The sequence below is a fragment of the Mauremys reevesii genome, linkage group 4 (genome assembly GCF_016161935.1).
Source record: "Mauremys reevesii isolate NIE-2019 linkage group 4, ASM1616193v1, whole genome shotgun sequence".
NCBI classification, from domain to species: Eukaryota; Metazoa; Chordata; order Testudines; family Geoemydidae; genus Mauremys; species Mauremys reevesii.
The window spans coordinates 145,217,931-145,239,005 of NC_052626.1; the positions used below are offsets into that span (position 1 = coordinate 145,217,931).

General features: G+C 51.6%; 1 pseudogene; it reads left to right on the forward strand.

The window, feature by feature from the left end:
- Positions 1-585: 585 nt before the first annotated feature.
- LOC120403218 overlaps positions 586-21,075 on the forward strand; it is a 44,644-nt pseudogene continuing 24,154 nt past the window's right edge.

Here is a 21,075-nt window from a genome sequence, read left to right on the forward strand (position 1 = left end):
TTATGAGTGTGTGTGTATTTGGGTGACTTAGGGTTATTTTGTGTCATGTGTGATTTGTGTGTCTCAATATCGTCATGTGTCTGTCTCTATCTCAGTGTAGTCTGTCTATCTGTTTAGCTGTGTGTTAGTTTCTCACTGCAGGTGTGTGTCTAATTGTGTATCTGTCTATCTCAGTGTAGTTGTGTGCCTGTCTAGGGGAGTTTGTCAGTCTGGTTGTGTGTGTTTGTCTTAGGGTAGGTGTGTTCACAGTATTTTCCCCAAGAATTGGAATTAGAGGGGTGTTTGCATTTACAAAGGGTGGGGATGGAAAATGATTAAATTAGCAACACCACATGTAACTAGTTGACCACTGGTGGGGGTGGTGGAGAAGGGTATGGGGGAGTTCAGGGTGTATGTATTTGGTCTTTGTTTTTTCGTCTGTCTCCATGTAGCTGTGTGTGCATCTGACTAGTTGGGTGTCTCAGTGTTGTTGACTTTTTCTTGTCTCTATTCTGCTCCCTCCCTATAACATCCCCGAGCCCTCCCTGCCCCACCCATCAGTGTTTCTCTCTTTTCAGTATCACTTCTCTTTCCTCTGAACTCTGCTGCCTCCTCTCCAGGCAGCCTCCTTGAACCTCTCACTCCCTGCTCCACACACACCCCTCACCCAGCACAGGATGGACCCCCTGCCTCTGCTCCTCTACCTGTGCGCAGGTAAGTGCCAGCCAGAGGGACTGGGAAACGCTGGGCTCCTCCACATGGGTGCCCAGTGAGTACCCCTCTGGCAGGGGGATGGGAGCAGCTGGACAGTTGGAGAACAGCCGGAGAACAGCCATGAGAATGATCAAAGTATTAGAAAACCTGCCTGATAGATTGAGCTCCTTGAATCTATCACTATTTAGATTCACAAAGTGAAGGCCAAGGGGTGATGATCTCAGTCTATAAGTACCTGCGTGGGGAACAAATATTTAATAGTGGGCTCTTTAGTCTAGCAGAGGGAGGTCTAACAGGATCCAATGACTGGAAGCTGAAGCTAGGCAAATTCAGACGGGAAATGAGGTGTAACATTTCTAACAGTGACAGTAATTAACCACTGGAACAATTTACCAGGGGTCACGGTAGATTCCCTGTCACTGGCAATTTTACATCAAGATTGGATCTTTTTCGAAATGTTCCAGTCTAGTTCATACAGAGATTACTTCAGAGAAGCTCTCTGGCTCCTGTTACACAGGAAGTCAGGCTAGATGAACACAGCAGTTTCTTCTGGCGTTCTAGTCTGTCATTCTGTGAAGGCTGATCTGCCCCTGTGACGCAACACAGGGTCCCTCTCCCCACATGAATCCAGGTCAGCAAGAGAGAAATCAAGGGCTTCATTCACCAGTGCTAAATGCACTCCTTATATTTATTCTTCATGCGGGAATTTCTGCTTCTATGCAAATGAATGCATGGAATGATTTGTATAAAATGGCCATCCAGGGCTAGACACAAGGGAAACTTGAATGAGCTGGTGGGGAGGGGCTGGGAGTCAGGACTCCTGGGTTCTATCCCCAGCTTTGGGAAGGGAGTGGGGTCTGGTGCTCAGTCTCAGAAAGGTTTTGAACATAAGAATGGCCATACTGGGTCACACCAAAGGTCCATCCAGCCCTGTATCCTGTCTGCCGACAGTGGCCAATGCCAGGTGCCCAAGAGGGAGTGAACCTAACAGGTAATAATCAAGTGATCTCTTTCCTGCCATCCATCTCCACCCTCTGACAAGCAGAGGCTAGGAACACCATTCCTTACCCATCCTGGCTAATAGCCATTCATGGATTTAACCTCCATGAATTTACCCAGTTCTCTTTTAAACCCTGTTATAGTCCTAGCCTTCACAACCTCCTCAGGCAAGGAGTTCCACAGGTTAACTGTGCGCTGAGTGAAGAAGAACTTCCTTTTATTTGTTTTAAATCTGCTGCCGATTATTTTCATTTGGTGGCCCCTAGTTTTTATATTATGGGAACAAGTAAATAACTTTTCCTTATTCACTTTCTCCACACCACTCATGATTTTATAGACCTCTATCATATCCCCCTTCGGCCTGGTCTACACCTAAGATACGCAACTTCAGCTATGAGAATAGTATAGCTGAAGTTGATTTATCTTAGTTCGACTTACCTCACGTCCTCATGGTGCGGGGTCGATTGCTGCGGCTCCCCTGTCGACTTTGCTTCAGCCTCTCGCCGAGCTGGAGTTCAGCAGTCAACAGGAGAGCGATTGTGGATCGATTTATCGTGTCTACGCTACACGTGATAAATCGATCACCGATAGATCAATCACTACCCGCTGATCCTGCGGGTAGTGTAGACATACCCTTAGTCTCCTCTTTTCCAAGCTGAAAAGTCCTAGCCTCTTTAATCTCTCCTCATATGGGACCCGTTCCAAACCCCTAATCATTTTAGTTGCCCTTTTCTGAACCTTTTCTAATGCCAGTATATCTTTTTGGAGATGAGGAGACCACATCTGTACGCAGTATTCAAGATGTGGGTGTACCATGGGTTTATATAAGGGCAATAAGATATTCTCTGTCTTATTCTCTATCCCTTTCTGAATGATTCCTAACATCCTGTTTGCTTTTTTGACCGCCTCTGCACACTGCGTGGACATCTTCAGAGAACTATCCAAGATGACTCCAAGATCTCTTTCCTGATTAGTTGCAATGAACTTGCTGAGGCTAAAGCTAATGATGAGACTTTACGGAGGGTAATTAAGGCTATTACTGTTGGGTTGTCATAGAATCATAGAATCATAGAATATTAGGGTTGGAAGGGACCTCAGAAGGTCATCTAGTCCAATCCCCTGCTCAAAGCAGGACCTAATCTGCAACTAAATCATCCCAGCCAGGGCTTTGTCAAGCCTGACCTTAAAAACCTCTAAGGAAGGAGATTCCACCATCTCCCTAGGTAACCCATTCCAGTGCTTCACCATCCTCCTTGTGAAATTTTTTTTCCTAATATCCAACCTAAACCTCCCCCACTGTAACTTGAAACCATTACTCCTTGTTCTATCATCTGGTACCACTGAGAACAGCCTAGCTCCATCCTCTTTGGAACCCCACTTCAGGTAGTTGAAAGCAGCTATCAAATTGCCCCTCCTTTTTCTCTTCTGCAGACTAAACAATTCCAGTTCCCTCAGCCTCTCCTCATAAGTCATGTGCTCCAACCCCCTAATAATTTCTGCTGCCCTCTGCTGGACTCTTTCCAATTTTTCCACATTCTCATTGTAGTGCGGGGCCCAAAACTGGACAAAGTACTCCAGATGAGGCCTCACCAATGCTGAATAGAGGGGAATGATCACGTCCCTCAATCTGCTGGCAATGCTCCTACTTATATAACCCAAAATGCCATTAGCCTTCTCGGCAACAAGGGCACTCTGTTGACTCATATCCATCTTCTCTTCCACCATAACTGCTAGGCAGGGCCTGCATTTCCATTAGGTGACCCTAGGCGGTCACCTAGGGCTCCAGGATTCGGGGGGTGGCATTTTGTGCGCTCCCCACGGGGCACACGGGAGCTTCTGGTTCCGCTCCTGTCACACCGCCGAAGAAGGACCTTCTGCCAACGTGCCGCGGAAAACAGCGGCAGGCAATTGAGCAGCTCAATGACTGCCACTGTCGCCTGCGCAATTTCAGCGGAGGGTCCTTCTTCGGCGGCGCGATGGGAGTGGAACAGCAAGCTCCCGCACGCCCCGTGGGGAGCGCACAAAATGCCGCCCCCTGAATTCTGCCTAGAGCGCCAGAAACCCTGGCGCCGCTCCTGCCCCTAGGTCCTTTTCTACAGAACTGCTGCCTAGTCATTCGGTGCATGGGATTCTTCTGTCCTAAGTGCAGGACTCTGCACTTGTCCTTGTTGAACCTCATCAGGTTTCTTTTGGCCCAGTCCTCTAATTTTTCTAGGTCCCTCTATATCCTATCTCTACCCTCCAGCGTATCTACCACTCCTCCCAGTTTAGTGTCATCTGCAAACTTGCTGAGGGTGCAGTCCACGCCATCCTCCAGATTATTAATGAAGATATTGAACAAAACCGGCCACAGGACCGACCCTTGGGGCACTCCACTTGATACCGACTGCCAACTAGCCATGGAGCCATTGATCACTACCCACTGAGCCCGATGATTTAGCCACCTTTCTATCTACCTTACAGTCCAATCTTCGAGCCCATACTTCTTTAACTTGCTGGCAAGAATACAGTTGGAGACCATATCAAAAGCTTTGCTAAAGTCAAGGAATAACACGGCCACTGCTTTTCTCTCATTCACAGAGCCAGTTATCTCATCATAGAAGTCAATTAGGTTAGTCAGGCATGCCTTGCACTTGGTGAATCCATGCTGACTGTTCCTGATCACTTTCCTCTCCTCTAAGTGCTTCAAAATTGATTCCTTGAGGATCTGCTCCATGATTTTTCCAGGGACTGAGGTGAGGCTGACTGGCCTGTAGTTCCCCAGATCCTCCTCCTTCCCTTTTTTAAAGATTGGCACTACAGTAGCTTTTTTCCAGTCATCCGGGACCTCGCCAGATCGCCATAAGTTTACAAAGATAATGGCCAATGGCTCTGCAATCACATCCGCCAACTCCTTTAGCACCCTCAGATGCAGTGCATCCAGCCCCATGGACTTGTGCTCGTCCAGCTTTTCTAACTAGTCCTGAACCACTTCTTTCTCCAATGAGGACTGTCACCTCCTCCCCATACTGTGCTGCCCAGTGCAGCAGTCTGGGAGCTGATCTTGTTCGAGAAAACAGAGGTGAAAAAACATTGAGTACATTAGCTTTTTCCACACCCTCTGTCACTGGGTTGCCTCCCCCATTCAGTAAGGGGCCCACACTTTCCCTGACCTTCTTGTTGCTAACATACCTGTAGAAACCCTTCTTGTTACTCTGAACATCCCTTGCTAGCTGCAACTCCAAGTGTGATTTGGCCTTCCTGATTTCACTCCTGCATGCCTGAGCAATATTTGTATACTCCTCCCTGGTCATTTGTCCAAGCTTCCACTTCTTGTAAGCTTCTTTTCTGTGTTTAAGATCAGCAAGGATTTCACTGTTAAGCCAAGCTGGTCGCCTGCCCCAGGGCCGCCCAGAGGATTCTGGGGGCCTGGGGTCTTGGGCGGTGGGGGGCCCCCGCTTCGGTGGTAATTCGGCGGCGGGGGGTCCTTCCATTCCGGGACCTGCCGCCAAAGTGCCCCAAAGACCCACGGTGGGGACCCCCTGCCGCTGAATTACTGCCGAAGCGGGACCCGCCGCTGAAGTGCAGCCCCCACCGCGGGTCTTCGGGGCACTTCGGCGGCGGGTCCTGGAACGGAAGGACCCCCCGCCGCCGAATTACCGCCGAAGATCCGGCTGCACTCCGGCACCGGGTCCCGCTTCGGCGGTAATTCGGCGGCGGGGGGCCCTTCTGTCCCGGAGATGAAGGAGCCCCCGCCAGCGAAGACTGGGAGTGAAGAAGCTCCGGGGGCCCGGGCCCCGCGAGAGTTTTCCGGGGCCCCCGGAGTGAGTGAAGGACCCTGCTCCAGGGGCCCCGAAAAACTCTCATGGAGGCCCCTGCGGGGCCGGGGCCTGGGGCAAATTGCCCCTCTTGCCCCGCCATCTGGGCGGCCCTGGCCTGCCCTATTTACACCTTGGAATGGTTTGTTCCTGCAACCTCAACAAGGATTCTTTAAAATACAGCCAGCTCTCCTGGACTCCTTTCCCCCTCATGTTATTCCCCCAGGAGATCCTGCCCATCAGTTCCCCGAGGGAGTCAAAGTCTGCTTTTCTGAAGTCCAGGGTCTGTATTCTGCTGGTCTCCTTTCTTCCTTGTGTCAGGATCCTGAACTCAACCATCTCATGGTCACTGCCTCTCAGGTTCCCATCCACTTTTGCTTCCACTATTAATTCTTCCCTGTTTGTGAGCAACAGGTCGAGAACAGCTCTGCTTGGTTGGTTCCTTCAGCACTTACACCAGGAAATTGTCCCCTACAGTTTCCAAAAACTTCCTGGATTGTTTGTGCACTGCTGTATTGCTCTCCCAGCAGATATCGGGGTGATTTAAGTCCCCAATGAGAACCAGGACCTGTGATCTAGTAACTTCTGTTAGTTGCCTGAAGAAAGCCTCGTCCACCTCATCCCTCTGGTCTGGTGGTCTCCCACCATGACATCACCCTTGTTGCTCACACTTCTAAACTTAATCCAGAGATTCTCCGGTTTTTCTGCTGTTTCATACTGCAGCTCTGAACAGTCATACTGCTCTCTTACATACAATGCAACTCCCTGACCTTTTCTGCCCTGCCTGTCCTTCCTGAACAGTTTATATCCATCCATGACAGTACTCCAGTCATGTGAGTTATCCCACCAAGTCTCTGTTATTCCAATCACATCATAGTTCCTTGACTGTGCCAGGACTTCCAATTCTCCCTGCTTGTTTCCCAGGCTTCTTGCATTTGTGTATAGGCACTTATGATAACTTGCTGATTGTCCTGCTTTCTCAGTATGAGGCAGGAGTCCTCCCTCATGCGCTCTCCTGCTCATGCTTCCTCCTGGTATCCCACTTCCCTACTTGCCTCGGGGCTTTGGTCTCCTTCCCCCAGTGAACCTAGTTTAAAGCTCTCCTCACTAGGTTAGCCAGCCTGCTTGCGAAGATGCTTTTCCCTCTCTTTGTTAGGTGAAGCCCATCTCTGCCTAGCAATGGTCAGGACATTCCAGATCAACTCCACATTTTCAGTTCAAAGCAGAACTGTCTGTTAGTGATGGTGTATTGTTTAGAGGAAATAGAATAGTGGCGCTGAAGTTGTTACAAGCTGACATGCTCACAGGAGGACATGAAGGGTGCTTGGACCTGGAAAAATGTCAATGCAGAGCCAGGGAGAGACTGTACTGGCCACAAATGAGCAATGAGCTAGCGAAATTGTTAAAATGTGTGAAACAGGCCACCAATGCCAACCTGAACAGCGTAAAAGAGGTTATGTTAGTCAGCAATGAACAGTTAAGGGCATGATCTAAAGTTGGTGTGGATCTATTTGCATACACAGGTGAGGGCTCTGTTTTTACACTGGATTATAATTATCATTCTCTGGAAGTTGTTTTATTTGAAAATACCACACCAAAAACATGGTATAATGCCCATGAAAGCCATATTTTGAAGGCATGGAATCCCTGAAGTTATTTGCCCAGCGCTGAGATGCAGCCACCTATGGGGTGTTTGTACAGGGATTCCCTCACCCGGCACTGAGATGTGGCCACTTGTTGAGTGTCTCAGGGAGGGGATGGGGGAAGGTGTGATTCTCCCTCTCCAGGGGGCACGTGGGCTTGGTAAGATGTGGTCTGGGGTTCGTGGGCAGGAAGTGGACATGGTTGGCAGGGTCCTGCTGTAAAGCCACCACAGTTTCTTCCTGATTCAAAATCACATCTCCACTGTCTGTGAAGCTGGGACCTCTCAGGGCACGGGGGGAGGTCACACGCTGTGGGGTCTGAGAATGAGGATGACAGATCTGAGTCTGGGACTGGGGAGTTTGAGGCATATTGGGAGACGGGTCCTAAAAAGGGATGAAGGGAAGATTGGGGGAGCCTGCCCCTGCCCTCTCATCACTCCCTTTGTCCAGCCAGCCCCACAATTTTCCAACCTCACCCTCCAGCCCCACAATTCTACACCCCACCTTGCCCCACATCTGCTCCTCCTGCAAATCTGGAGGGTCTTTACCTCCTCCCAGCCTGGAGGGGGCCGCTCCAAGGGGACTCTCCATCCCAGGTCTGGGCTTGCAGGGATGGAGAGGGCAGAAGGGCTGAGGGAGAGGAGAGCAGAGCCACCCTGAGAGGTTATTACACTCCCTACTGCTCTCCCACAATTCCTCTCAGCCCTGCTTGCCTCCTGCGGCGGCCCTGATTGGCTACCCTTCCCCAGGAGGTGGGGAAGATCATCCAGTTGGAGAGGGGGTTTCCCCACTCTTCCACTTCTCCCAGCCAGTCCCACGGGCAGAGGTGGGGAGTTAGTTAGCTACCCAATGCATTAGGGATTCAGTGTTGCCATCTACTGCCTGTTTCTTGTGTGACATGAGTTGAGGGAATCTCAAGCAGGAATCGCGAGGTTACAGTTGAAGCTCAGAGTTATGAACTGACAAGTCATCCGCACACCTCATTTAAATCGGAAGTACGCACCCAGGCAGCAGCAGAGACTAAAAGAAAAAAGAAAAAAAGCAACTATAGTACCATGCTGTGTTAAAAGTAAACTACTAAAAATATAAAGGGGAAGCTGCATTTTTCTTCTGCATCGTGTAACAGACGCAGACCAGTGGGGTACAGGAGTCTGGTAAAGGGCAAATATACCGTACTAGCCACTGGATGAGTAGTTTTCTGTTCCCTGAGTGACCAGAGCAGGGGCTGCACTAGAGTAATCAGGAACCTGCTAGAACCAATTAAGACAGGCAGGCTAAGTAAGACACTTGGAGCCAATTAAGAACATACTCGAATCAATTATGGCAGGCAGGCTAATCAGGACACCCGGTTTAAAAAGGACCTCCCCTCAGTTAGTGGAGAGTGTGCAAGGAGCAGGGAGTGAGGTGATGTGGTGCTGGAGGACTGAGGAGTACAAACGTGATCAGGCTTCAGGAGGAAGGTCCTGTGGTGAGGATAAAGAAGGTGTTTGGAGGATGCCATGGGGAAGTAGCCCAGGGAGTTGTAGCTGTCACTCAGCTGATACAGGGGACATTGTAGACAGCTGCTATCCACATGGCCCTGGGCTGGAACCTGGGTAGAGGGCGGGCCTGGGTTCCCCACATCTTCCCAACTCCTGATCAGACACAGGAGGAGTTGACCTGGTCTGTCAGACACACCAGAGGGGAAGGTCTAATTTGGAAAGGGATCCAGCCTGTCCCTGACCCACTAGGTGGGACAGAGACTGAGGAGATTGTTCTCCATTTCCCCCATGCTGGCCAGTGCCGAGGTTAGCTGAGTGAATGGCAGATTTGAGCCTCTAGCAGAAGCAGCCAAACTGAGGGCTGCTGTGAACCTCTGAGGCGAGCAAATCTGCCAAAAAGCACAGGACCCACCAAGGCAGAGGAGGAACTTTGTCACAATAGTAAAGTTTCAAAGCTGGATTATGTCAATGTTCAGTTGTAAACTGTTGAAAGAACAACCATCATGTTCTGTTTGAGTTACGAACATTTCAGAGTTACGAACAACCTCCATTCCCAGGGGTGTTCATAACTCTGAGGTTCTATTGCATTTTACCTCTGTATTTGGCCCTGGTGCGACCCCTGCTGCAATAGTGAGTCCATTTCTGGTGCCCACAATTCACGAAGGATGTTGATAAATTGGAGAGGGGTCAGAGAAGAGCCACGAGATGAATGAAAGGATTGGAAAACCTGCCTCATAGTGATAGACTCAAGGAGATCAATCTAGTTAAGGGAAGATTAAGGGGTGACTTGACCTGAGTCTATGAGTACTTCTGAGGAGGACAAATATTTAATATTGGTCTCTTCAATCTAGCAGATAAAGGGCTAACACGATCCAATGGCTGAAAGTTGATGATAGACAAACAAAGGCCGTGTCTACACTAGTGAGCGTACTGCAGCACAGCCGTACCAATGCAGCTGCACCGATGTAAGATCACTCCTGTAGCTACTCTATGCTGACAAGAAAGAGCTCTCCGGTCAATGTAATTGAACAAACTCAACGGTTGTTTGCGGTGGTAGCTCTGTCGATGGCAGAAGCTCTCCTGCTGACATAGCATTCTGCACACTACCACTTGTGCCAGCGAAACTTATGTTGCTCAGGGATATGTTTTTTTCACACCCCTGAGTGACATAAGTTTTGCTGCTGTAAGTGGTACTGTAGACATGGCCTGTGACTGCAAATACATTTTTAACAGGAAGTGTAATTCACCATTGGCACAGTTTGCCAAGAATTGTGGTGGATTCTCCATCACTGGAAATTTTAAATCATGACTGGACATTTTTCTGAAAGATCTGCCATAGTTCAATCAGGAATTAATGCAGGGAAGTTCTCTGGCCAACTCCACCAGAGAGGTCCTTTGGGGCCATCTGCCTGTCCCAAGTCAGGGTAAAGGAGGAGGGTTGGGCGTGGGGCTAGCAACTCCACCCTGTAAAAGTCAGCTTGCTACAGAAACGCCAACAATAGAGTTAACAGAGACTTTTAGCCTGGAAAAAGAAGAGTCTTCAACTCGAAGATGCATGACGCTGGGTGGTGAAAGTCGCGAGGAAGCCACTAAGCCGATCACCCTTCTTGCAGCCAGGAGGATTACCATCGGCACATGGAACGTGAGGACCATGTACGAGTCAGGAAAGACGGCGCAGGTTGCAGCAGAGATGAGGAGCAACAACCTGACCCTACTAGGCATTAGCGAGACAAGATGGACGCAAGCTGGACAGAGACGACTGTTGACAGGAGAGCTGTTGCTGTATTCAGGACATGAAGAGAGCGCACACCACACACAGGAGTAGGCTTCATGTTGTCCAAGCAGGCACAGAGAGCACTGATTGGTTGGGAGGCACATGGTCCCAGGATCATCACAGCATCCTTCAGAACTAAAATGAAGAGGATTAAGATGAATGTTGTTCAGTGCTACGCTCCAACCAATGACAGTGAAGAGGAGGACAAAGACTACTTTTACAACAGACTCCAGAAAATATTAGAGACTCTCCCAGACAAAGACATTACCATCCTTATGGGAGACTTTAATGCCAAAATTGGACCTGATAACACAGGATACGAACAAGTCATGGGGACCCATGCTCTGGGAGAGATGAGTGAGAATGGAGAGAGATTTGCGGATCTGTGTGCACTTAACAATCTGGTCATAGGAGGCAGCATCTTTCCTCACAAGCGGATCCACAAGAGTACCTGGGTATCGCCAGCAGGCATGACAGAAAACCAGATCGACCATGTCTGCATTAGCAAGAAGTTCAGAAGATCCTTGCAGGACGTTAGAGTTAGAAGAGGAGCAGACGTGGCGTCCGACCATCACTTAGTGGTGGCCAGATTGAAGCTGAAGCTGAAGAAGAACTGGATAGACGCGTCAGACAGAAGAGCGAAGTACAACGTCAACCTTCTGAAGGACCATAAGACCAAGGAAGATTTTGGATTGACGCTGAAGAATAAGTTTTCAGTACTACAGGATCGGTCTGAGGAAGAGGAAGACAGTGTACTCAACAGATGGCAGAAAGTGAGAGACACACTTAGGTCAGCATGCCAGGAAGTGCTTGGAATTAAGAAACACCAGCAGAAAGAGTGGATCACAGCAGAGTCCTTGACAAAGATAGAAGACAGAAAGAAGAAGAAGGCAGCAGTCAACAACAGCAGGACTAGAGCAGCAAAGGCCAAAGCTCAAAAAGAGTATGCTGAAGCCCACAGAGCAGTGAAGAGGAATATTAGGAAGGACAAGAGAGATTATGTGGATGGACTGGCAGCAGAAGCAGAGCAGGCAGCATACAGCGGTAACATGAAACAGCTGTATGATACTACCAAGCGACTGTCTGGAAAGTTCAGCAAGCCAGAACGTCCCGTTAAAGACAAGCAGGGAAAGTCTATAACAGGAATAGAACTACAGATGAACAGATGGGCGGAGCACTTTGAGGAACTCCTGAACAGACCAGCACCACCAAATCCACCAGACATCGACCCAGCCAACGAGGACCTCCCAATCAATTGCGATAAACCAACCAGAGACGAGATCAGAAAAGCCATCACCATGATGAAGAACAGGAAGGCGGCTGGACCTGACGATATCCCAGCAGAGGCCCTGAAAGCAGACCTGGATGCCTCAGTGGAAATGCTGTACCGGGTCTTTGTGAAAATTTGGGAAGAAGAAGTGATTCCGGCTGACTGGAAAGAGGGATATCTCATCAAAATCCCCAAGAAAGGAGACCTCAGCAACTGTGCCAACTATAGAGGAATCACACTCCTGTCGGTGCCAGGGAAGGTCTTCAACCGAGTCCTCTTAGAGAGAATGAAGGATGCCGTCGATCCACAGCTATGAGATGAACAGGCAGGTTTCCGGCAGAACAGATCATGCACGGACCAGATAGCAACGCTCCGCATCATAGTCGAGCAGTCTATGGAGTGGAACTCCTCGTTGTACATCAACTTTGTTGACTATGAGAAAGCATTCGATAGCGTGGATCGAGAGACCCTCTGGAAGCTCCTTCGGCACTATGGCATCCCAGCAAAGGTGGTCAACCTGATCAAGAATTCATACGACGGCATACACTGTAGAGTGATCCATGGAGGGCAGCTCACAAACAGCTTCCAGGTGCGAACCGGAGTCAGACAAGGATGCTTGTTGTCACCACTTCTCTTTCTTCTCGTCATCGATTGGATTATGAAGACATCCACTTACAAGCGTAGGAATGGAATCCAATGGTCATTGTGGACCCAGCTTGATGACCTGGACTTTGCCGACGACCTTGCACTCCTTTCGCACAGTAAACAGCAGATGCAAGAGAAGACCAGCGTAGTGGCAGCCACGTCATCACAGGTTGGCCTCAACATCCACAAGGACAAGACCAAGATCCTTAGGATCAATTCCATCAGCAACGACCCAGTCACACTGAATGGAAGCCCCCTGGAAGAAGTGCAGTCCTTCACCTACCTAGGTAGCATCATCGACCAGCAGGGTGGCACAGACGCAGACATCAAAGTAAGGATTGGTAAGGCAAGAGCAGCCTTCTTACAGCTCAAGAACATCTGGAGCTCCAGAGAGCTGTCTTTGGCAATAAAGATTCGACTGTTCAACTCCAACGTGAAATCAGTCTTACTGTATGGAGCTGAAACCTGGAGGACAACCAAAACAACCACCAGGAAGATCCAGACCTTCATTAATAGCTGCCTCAGAAGGATTCTCCAGATCCGCTGGCCAGACACCATCAGTAACATCCACCTCTTGGAGAGGACCCATCAACTCCCAGCAGAGGAAGAAATTAGAAGGAGAAGGTGGGGCTGGATAGGACATACACTACGCAAGCAGCCAACCAACATCACCAGACAGGCACTGCAGTGGAACCCCCAAGGCAAGCGGAAAAGAGGCCGCCCAAGAAATACCTGGCGACGCGACCTTCAGGTTGATAGCAAAAAAATGGGCTATACCTGGAACCAGCTAGAGCGAATGGCCCAGGACAGAAGACTATGGAGATCTGTTGTTGGCGGCCCATACCCCGGTTGGGGTGACGGGCATGAATGAATGAATGAATGAGTTCTCTGGCCTGTGTTAACCAGGAGGTCAGACTAGATAATCACAATGGTGCCTTCTGCCTTGGAATCTATCAGTCCATGAAGTCTGATCTGCCCCTTCCCCCTTTACAGGAAGTGCACCAGCTATGGATCAGCGTCAGTAAAGCTGATGAAGACAAATCCAGTGCTTCGTTCACCAGCACTAGCTCCACTCATGATACTTATTTTTAAGTGGGCGTGTCTGGCGCTATGCAAATGAATGCGGGGAATGATTTACATAATACAGCCCTTGAAGGCTAGGGAGCAGGTGATGAGGATAGAATAGTGGTAGGCAGGACACCTGGGTTCTATCCCTGGCTTTGGGAGAGGAGTGGGATTTGGTGGGTTAGAGTGGGGGGATGGAGGTGGAATTCAGTCCTGTAGCCAGAAGGAGCCGGCCCCTCAGCCCCAACCACTGGCCCGTTCTCCATAGGGGAAGCGCTAACTGGTGACTGTTTAACCCCTGCAGTGCTGGCACCGAGCCGTGGATTCAGTGTGGAGGTGGAGGGACCCATCACCTTCCAGGAGGCAGCAGCAGGGTTTGGGCAGAGCGTGGTGCAGTTCGGGAATGCCAGCGCTGGGGGGTAAGGGCCAAACATGGGCTCAGGGCCCCACATGACTCGTGCCCAATGCTGAGGGGCTTGCGTGGCTGGCCTGCCCCTCGTAGGACCCACTCCCCTGGGTGTGATGGGGCCTCTCCTTAGCCCCCCTCTGCTCTTTCCCCGCAGGCTGATCGTCGGGGCCCCGCTGCAGACAGGAAACGTGAATGAAATCGGCAAAGTCTACAAGTGCAACCCGGGCTCCAAACGCTGCCAGGAGATCCAAATCGAGAGTAGGGGCACCCTGTGCTGTGGGGCGCTGCAATAGGATTGGGGTGGGAGCCAAGACTCTTGGGTTCTGTCACCAGCTCTGAGAGGGACGGGGGGTCTAGTGGGTTAGAGCAGGGGGTGGGGATGGGAGCCAGGACTCCCGGGTTCTATCCCCAGTGGTGGGGGTGGGGTCTAGTGGTTACAGCAGGGGGAGCTGGGAGTCAGGAATTCTTGGTTCTGTCCTCTGCTCTGGGATGGGAATGGAGTTTATTTGCTCACCCTGGTGTGCATCTCTCCCCTGTCAGGGCCCCCCGATGCTATGAACATGTCCCTGGGTTTGTCTCTGGCTGCCCGAGGTTCCCAGTTCCTGGTAGGTACCACACCCAGGGGAGATGGGTGCTGGGACTGGGGTCCGACATTTGCTCCCTCATCATTCCAGGGGACAGATCCCCCCACAAACCCCGCTACTCATGGATGGTAGTAACTGGGCAGTGTCAGTGTGGCTGGAGCAATGGTGCAGAGGTGACAATTGGGTGACATCCCCAGGACTACATGACAACTGTGCGAGGGCTGTTGGTAACTCCCGTAACTGGAGGGGGGGGCACAAGGATGCAGTGGGGAATGGTGGTAGCCAGGTATCCTCACTTTGACTACAGTGACCATGAGATGATGTCGTGAGGGATGGAGGCAACTGGCTGATGTTGCCATGGTGACAGTGACTGGAAGGAAGCAGGAAGCTGACGTAGCAGGAAGCACTGAAACTGGGTTGTAGCCATGGTGACAGTAACTGTGTGTGAATGTAGCAGGGAGCATGGCAACCAGGTGACATTGATATGGCATCAGTGACTGGGTGCTGCCATAGCAAGGAGCGTGGGAACCAGGTGATGCCCCTTTGTGGGTCCCGTATGCCCTAAGTGGGTCCCCTGCCCTGGCAGGGCCTTTCGCTGCATATCCATGGGAGGGAGCAGACCCCAGGTTCTCTCCCTAACCCTCAGTGCTCTGTTCAGAGGGGCACCTACTGACCCCGTGCTGTCTCGTGCCCCAGGTGTGCGGCCCCACGGTGCACCAGGCCTGCGGGGAGAACATGTACGTGAATGGCTACTGCTTCCTCCTGGACCAGAGTCTCCGGCAGCTCCGGCGCATCCCGGATAGTCTGCCAGGTGAGGGGTGACGCAGCGGTGGGGTGGGGGACCTGTGCTCTGGGGTCATGGGTGGGTACACGGGCCATAGGAAGGTGGAGGGGAGATGGGTCCATTGGTCTTGTATGGTTTGGTATAGCAGGCTAGGTGAGTCTGTTGGTTTGATTCAAGATGTGAGTGGAAACCAGGAGCTAGGAGCTTGGTCTGGTCTAGCAATTTTTACCAGGTTTTCTCCATGTTTGTGGAGCTGAGTCAGGAGTCAAACGTATTTCTTTCCTGGCCCCACCAGAGTGCCCCAAAAATGGCACAGACATTGTGCTCCTTGTCGACGGCTCGGGCAGCATCAAACCTGAGGACTTTGAAAAGATGAAGACGTTTGTCTCTGAGATCATGAAGCGTTTCCGCAGCACCGACACGCAGGTAACAGGCTGAACCCTGACTACTTACTCTGCCCCTCGCAGTCAGGGCTGACCCCAATGCCCCAGTGTGGCGCTAGGGGGTGCTGTGCTGCAGGGAGCAGCAAGAAATTTTGCATGCAAAACCAGGAAAAAAATCCCACAAAACAAGCAACATCCCGACCACCTGCCCCTGAGTCCGATTCCTGCTTTTCTGACCCTCCACCTCTGGGGTTGTTTTTCTCTCTTCTCCCCATCTCCTCCTGCAGTTCGCCCTCATGCAGTATTCGCACATATTTAGAGACCACTTCGACTTCTCAGAGTACAGGAGCAGTCGTGACCCTGATCAACTTCTCCAGGGGGTTGAGCAGCTTCATGGATCGACGTTCACGGCCAGCGCCATCCAGCAAGTGGTGTAGGTATTGCCCTGCTCCCGGTACTGACGCCACAGGGAATGGGCTGCGAGGACATGGGAGCTAAGGGACAGGGACTCAGGACCCCTGGGTTCTATCCCCAGCTGTGGGAGGGGAGTGGGCACTAGTAGGTTAAAGCAGGGTGGGAATGCTGGGAGCCAGGACTCTGGGGTTCTATTGCCAGCTCTGAGCCTCTGTTGCTGTGTGACTTTAAGCAAGTCACATCCCTGCCCCGTGCCTCAGTTTCCCCATCAGTAAACTGAGGACACTGACCTCCTTTGTTAAGGACTTTGAGATCTGCAAAGCCAAAGCAGTGGACAAGCGCTAGGTGTTGTTACATATCAATAACCCTCAGATGCATTCTTCATACCCCACTTTTCCAGGGAGGAGCTGTTCATCTCTGGGAGAGGCGCTCGGGATGAGGCCACCAAAGTTCTCATTGTGATCACAGATGGGAAGAAATTAAATGACCCGCTTTCTTATTCAGACGCCATCCCCGAGGCTGAAAGAGCTGGAATCATCCGCTACGCGATCGGGGTGAGCCGTGGCTGTGCGGAGAACTAGTATGGATCTGAGCCCGAGTCCATGTTCCCATCAGATAAGGGAGAAGAACTGACCCTGGATTAAGTATCAGAGGGGTAGCTGTGTTAGTCTGGATGTGTAAAAGCAGCAAAGAGTCCTGTGGCACCTTATAGACTAACAGACATTTTGGAGCATGAGCTTTCGTGGGTGAATACCCACTTCGCTTGCATCCGACTAAGTGGGTATTCACCCACGAAAGCTCATGCTCCAAAACGTCTGTCAGTTTATAAGGTGCCACATGACCCTGGGTTGTAACTGGGTCAACGTGTGACATTATAAGAGAGCTGGAGCTCCTCTGTTGTTCAGGTTGAGCAGAGCTTTCTAGTTAAAGGTTGGGTTTTCTGCCTACCCTACGGTCCATGTGCTGACTCAGATTGCCATGAAATTTGGTATTCCTCGTGGGGAAGCAGGTTAGCATTAGTGATCCAAATTTGGGGTCACTTGAACAAGGGGCTCCAGAGATACAGCCCCTCAGTTAAACAGCAAAATTACCTGGTTCTAATAAAGTTTTTTCTGCACACACCTGGGGCTCAAACAACAGCTCTGATCCTCCCCAAACTGGTGTCAGTCACTTGACATTTATCTCCATGAAACTGCTGAGCCAAAGAGATTGAAATGAGTCTCAGTAGCCTGATAAATGGCAAGTCTAGGTGACAAAATTAAGTCGACTTAACTTACGTTGTCACACAGCCACCTCAGTAATTCAATCATTTTTTCATTGTCCACACGATCGTCCTTCTGTCAGCAGTGCTTGTACCAGGGGTGCTTTTACCGACTTAACTGTCAGGGTGGGGCATGGTGGGGCACTGACAGCTGAATCCCCAGGGCCTGGGGCCAACAGCCAGTGCCCGCAGGCCAGGGGCGGCTCAAGCCATTTCGCCGCCCCAAGCACGGCGGCACGCCGCGGGGGGCGCTCTGCCGGTCACCGTTCTGGTGGCTCTGATGGATTTCCCGCAGGCGTGCCTGCAGATGCTCCACCGAAGCCGCGGGACCAGCGGACCCTCCGCAGGCACGCCTGCGGGAGGTCCACCGGAGCCACCTGCCGCCCTCCTGGTGACCGGCAGAGCGCCCCCCGCGGCATGCCGCCCCAAGCACGCGCTTGGCGTGCTGGGGCCTGGAGCCGCCCCTGCCCCAGGCGATATAAGCAACACAGTGCCTATATGGACACTGCACTGACCTGACTAAATTCAGCTAAGTGCACTGGCTCTGGCAGAAGTGGAGTTATGAAGTCCGTGTGGTGGACATGTTACATGGTGGGAGCTACATTTTAGCAAGGCTGCTTACAGAGTTATGCTGAAGTAAGCCTTACATCAACAAACTTGGGTTTAGAGTCATAGAGTCCCAGGCCAGAAGGTACTTTTGCAACCATCTAGTCTGAGCTCCTGTGGGCCAGAGAACTGCCCCAAATAATCCCTGTTGGAACCAAAGCAGATCTCCTAGAAAACCAGCCGGTCTTGAGCTAAAAATTGTTAGGGATGGAGAATCAACCACGGCCCGTGGTGAGCTGCTCCAATGATTAATTCCCCTCACGGTTAAACCTGACACCTTCTTTCTAATCAGAATGGGTGTAAATTCCGCTTCCAGCCATTGGACCTTGTTTGACCTTTGTCTGCTGCTTCTGTCGGGGCCAGCGACCGGGAGGTGCCTGACTCCACCACTGAACCAACTGCACACAACCCAGACTAGCACGGTGGTCCCAGCCCTTCACTCCTTGCCCTGAGGCATCCCCCAGAGACAGTGCAGCACTCACCCCTCACTATGCCCTGGAGATTGAGTCATGCAGGACCCCAGAGTGCTGACAATCCCCATGGCAAGGAGACCCCTGTCCTCACTGCTGATACAACCCACACAGCTCGGTATTGAAATGAGGCAGGCTCCATAACTCCAGGCTCCAGCGGCCTCCCACTCATCAGAGCGGCACATGGCACTGCCTCAGCTGTGCCTCTCTAGGGCCCAGCAGGGCTCGGGGCGGGTGGGTGTTGGTCCAGGGCTCTCGGCTGTGACTGACACCAATGCCCTGGTCTCCCCTGTACCTCCCTCTACTCTGTGAAGGTCGGCAAGGCCTTCTCCAGCGCTGCTGCCCAACAGGAGCTCCATGTGATCGCCTCTGAGCCCACCAACGAGCACGTCTTCCGGGTGGACAGTTTCGACGCCCTCCAGGGCATCCGGAGCCAGCTGCAGGAGAAGATCTTCGCCATCGAAGGTACCAGAGCCGGGGGAGGGGCCGCACTGGCCCTGGGGCTCTAGAAATGGGTTTTCAAGGCCGAGATGGGACAGGGAGCAGCTGGGAATCCAGAGCTCAACTAGGCCCCAAATATTCTCTCTTTCTCCATCCAACATGTTTCCATTAATCTATCTCCCTAAATACCCCTGGTGCTTTTCTCATCTGGCTCCCTCCTCACCCCCCCGGGCAGGGGACTGGCTGGCTCAAGGGGTTGAGGAATGAGATATGGGGCCTTTTCTCTAGGGGGTGCTGGATCCAATCCAGCCTCGAGGTGGGGAGAAGGGCTGGCTCAGGGAATGGGACATGGGGCCTTTACCGTCTGTGATGGTCTCTCCCGTGTCTGTCTGTCTGTCTCTCTTCTAGGCACCCAGTCCCAGAGCGGCAGCTCCTTCCAGCTGGAGATGGCTCAGGAAGGATTCAGCTCCCTGCTATCCCCTGTGAGTGACACCTGGCCCCAGGGCATGTCCCACGCTGCCGTGTGCTGGGGCCCTGACAGCGCTTTCATGCTATGCAGGAGCTGGTTCCCTTAGTGCTCACAGGGGAGACAACCCTTTAATAGCCCAGAGCGCTGCTGGAGCTGTGCAGGGGGCACCCTCCCCTCCCACTCAGGGTGGGAACTAGGGGGTTTTATGCTCCAGCTGGGGCCCAGTAGGGGGTGATCACTCCCCTGGCCATCAGCACCGACCCCAGTGTCGCAGCACGTTGCTAGGGGGCGCTATGCTGCAGGTTCTGGCCTTGTTTAGTAAATACATTCTGCGCTGTCTGTTTCCTGTAATCAATCCCCTTTGCCGTGTGTGTCGGTTTAGGACGGGCCTGTGCTGGGAGCGGTGGGAGCCTATGACTGGTCCGGTGGGATATACCTGTATGGGAGTGGCAGAAAGCCGAGCTTCATCAACGTATCCAGAACCTCCACTGACATGAATGATGCTTACCTCGGTAAGAACAAACCCACCGAGCTTCCCTTACCTATTTAAACAGCCCACGTGCCCCACCCCAGAGGTGGCTGCATCTCAGTTCTGGGAAAGTTCTGTGCAGCACTGTTGTATGGCTGTTTCCCATCTCACCTCCCGATGTCCCTCTCTTCCTTTGAGGTTATTCGTCTCAGGTCATCACAGCCAATGGGCAGAGTAGCTACGTGGTCGGGGCCCCTCGCTATCAACACACCGGCAAAGTCGTCCTGTTCAGCCGAGATACCAACAGTGGAAAATGGACACCCAGATCGGAGCAGTTGGGAGAGCAGGTATGGGGAGTGTTACAGTAAAGTGGAGTGTGGGTGTGAGAGAGAGACTGCTGGAGGAAGCCTGTAAGATTTTGATATCATGTAATATTTGTGTTTTAGCTTCATCTTCAGTAACGATTCAGTCAGAGAGCTCAGGCAGGGGATAAACTTGACTGGTTTAGGGAATTGCACCGCAGCTGACACTCAGCATCTCTCCAATATCCCACTGCTGTTACCTTCACTTAGGGTCTAGACAGATCTCATGAGACGGATACAGACAGAGGCCCAGATACACCAAGGGACTTAGGCGTTGTGATGCTGCAGGGAGGCACCTACCCTGCCAGTGATTCATGAAGCAAGGGAAGATAGGCGCTCTTCCTCCTAGCCCACATGTCGGACCTCATCCAGTAGGCACCTTTAGAGCCACCAAGATCATCACAAACCAGCTGTAGAAGAAGAGGGAGGCCCCCCCTTATATCCTGGGGGACACCTAACCTAGAACCTGGACAACCCTGGTTTGAGTCCCTGCTTTGCCTGATGAGGAAAAAGGCTTTAATCAAGGCTGCGCCATCTCTCATGGAGTGTTCTGACCACGAGGCCGTAGGGTGGTTGTGATTTGCACACATTCTGCAGCCCAACTGATATTTAATTAGTCAACTAAAGTGGAAAAATGTTAACAAGAGAAATGGAGGGAGCCCACAGCTTAGGGGTTAGAGCACTGACCTAAGAAATAGCAGACCCCTGTTCAACTCCTTCTCCTCTGACCACACATACGAGATGGTGCCCTGCAGGTGGAGCAGCCCCTATCTTCCCCCACTTTGTGGATCATGCTGGGGTGTGGTGTGAAATGGGCAACTGGCTGCTTAGAGTAAGACAGCAGTGCACATTCCCTGCCCTTGTGTCAGCAACATAAGGAGCTTCTGCTGCAAAAACTTAGGCACTGTTGCTGGCACAGAGTGCCCGAGGACAGCAACAGTGGGGGTTCGTTGCCCGGTGTGCTTTGCTCCAATAAACACACCAAGGTGGAGAAGCAGACAAAGTTTATTTGAGATCTCAAAGCGGTACCAGGAAACAGACATGTCTCAAATCAAG